Here is a 2500-nt window from a genome sequence, read left to right on the forward strand (position 1 = left end):
CCAGTAGCCTACTCCATTTATACAAAAATTAAATGTTTCTATTATAAAATGGACTTAGAGAATAATTATACCAACGGTGATGATGATATTATGATAATAATTTTATACGTTTTATTCATTACTTCTCATATGGTTTATTTATTTCCTTATTTCCTTTCCTCACTGGGCTATTTTTCCCTGTTAGAGACCTTGGGCTCATTGCATCCTGCTTTTTCAGCTAGGGTTGTAGCTTAGTTAATAATAATAATAATAATAATGATAATAATAATAATGATAAAAATAATAATACTGTAATAACAACAACAGCAATAATGATGATAATAATAATAATAATAATAATAACAACAACAGCAATAATAATAATAATAATAATAATAATAATAATGATGATGATGATAAAAATAATAATAATGATATTATTAATAATAATAACAACAACAACAACAACAACAATAATAATAATAATAATAATAATAATAATAATGTTGATGTGATCCCTCTAAAGATGATCCAGAAAATATAATGGTAAAGATGATAATAATGAAAAATGTAATGATAATTATGATAGAAAAATGTATTAGGTAAAACCTATAATAATGGCGGTGGCTCACCCGGTGAAACTCACACAATAGAGATGAATGGAAATTGGCGGTAAAGTTCCCGCCGGAATATCCGCTTTAAACTAACCCTTGAATTCCAGCTTATAGGGCTCCAACCCCCTTCTCTCTCTCTCTCTCTCTCTCTCTCTCTCTCTCTCTCTCTCTCTCTCTCTCTCTCTCTCTCTCTCTCAAGCATAACAACTCTCCTAAAGCTTCAACAAAATCGCTCTACCAAAGAGCAAATGGAGTCTCCGCGGATGGAGTAAAATGTCTTTGAGACATCCAAAATCCTTATAATTCTCTCTCCTCTCTCTCTCCTCTCTCTCTCTCTCTCTCTCTCTCTCTCTCTCTCTCTCTCTCTCTCTCTCTTTAAGCATAACAACAACTCTCCTAATGCTTAAACTAAATCGCTCTACCAAAGAGCAAATGGAGTCTCCGCGGATGGAGTAAAATGTCTTTGAGACATCCCAAATCCTTATCTCTCTCTCTCTCTCTCTCTCTCTCTCTCTCTCTCTCTCTCTCTCCTCTCTCTCCTCTCTCTCTCTCTCTCTCTCGCGAAAAAGGAAGATAACTCCCACGCCGTGTAGAGTCGATACGTGGAAAAGAGGTTACGGTTAGGCCTAGTCCTCAAGAAGAAAAAAAGTTATTGGAATCTTTACATAACTTGAAGATCTTTATTTCTCTCTTGCTCTTTTTATCTGAAGCTAAATAAACTTGCTCTCATTTATTGGTTCTTGATAAGTACATTTGATTAGAGATCGTATGGTTTATAATTAAAATAATTGGATCAGGTACTCTATAGGCAGTCTAGGGCCACTTAACCCTTTATCAAACTTATTTACAATTTAAAACTGTGTTGTGTGTGTGTGTGTGTGTGTGTGTGTGTGTGTTCAAGCTGTTATGTAGGAATGACTTTTCCTATGTGCAAACAGAAGCAAGGGAAAATTTGCCATTTAAGAATAAGGCCATTGCAATGAAAATTATGACTGATTTTAAACCAATTATCTAAGATATATTAAGCTAACACTAAGATAACCTATACAAATTATGCAAATGATAAACACCGGTTGAAGTGGCCGATGTGGTAACGTCCCTGAATAGTGAACGCCAGACTGGGTTTCAATTCCCGCTCAAACTCGTCAGTTTCTTGGTCGCTGCAACCTCATCATCCATGTGAACTAAGTATAGGTCTATCTGCTGAGTCATCAGCAGCCATTGCCTGGCCCTCCTTGGTCCTATCTTGGGTGGAGAGGGGGCTTGGGGATTGTCCTGCTCGATAGGACAATGTCACTGTCCCTTGCCTCTGGCATTCATGAGCATCCTTTAAACCTTAAACCGCTCTGGTTCCATTAGAAAAAAAAATCTTCACTCAAGGGGTTAAGAACTTCACTGTAATTGTTCAGTGGCTACTTTCCATCTGATAAAGGTAAAAGCGACTCTGGCTATGATGAGCGGTTCTTCTAGGACACTCCAAAATCAAACCATTGTTCTCTAGTCTTGGGTAGTGCCATAGCCTCTGTACCATGGTCTTCCACTTCTCTTGCTTGAAGATAGTACACCCAGGCACACTATTCTATTTAATTTCCTTTCCTCACTGGGATATTTTCTTTGTTGGAGCCCTTGAGCTTATATAGCATCATGCTTTATTATTATTATTATTATTATTATTATTATTATTAGCCAGGCCACAACTCTTTTGGAAAAGCAAGATCCTATAAGCCCAACAGCTCCAACAAGAAAAAATAGCCCAGTAAGGAAAGGAAATAAGGAATAAATGATCGATATGAGAAGTAATGAACAATTAAAATAAGATATTTCAAGAACATTAACAACCTTCAAACTAGTATTGTAGCTTTGTTAATAATAATAATAATAATAATAATAATAATAATAATAATAAT

General features: G+C 35.4%; 1 long non-coding RNA gene across 1 annotated transcript in view; it reads left to right on the plus strand.

The window, feature by feature from the left end:
* LOC137640299 (uncharacterized) overlaps positions 1-2500 on the plus strand; it is a 329826-nt gene that overhangs the window by 60331 nt on the left and 266995 nt on the right. The gene's annotated exons all lie outside the window — the stretch shown is intronic.

Source organism: Palaemon carinicauda, chromosome 4 (assembly GCF_036898095.1).
Source record: "Palaemon carinicauda isolate YSFRI2023 chromosome 4, ASM3689809v2, whole genome shotgun sequence".
Taxonomy (NCBI): Eukaryota; Metazoa; Arthropoda; class Malacostraca; order Decapoda; family Palaemonidae; genus Palaemon; species Palaemon carinicauda.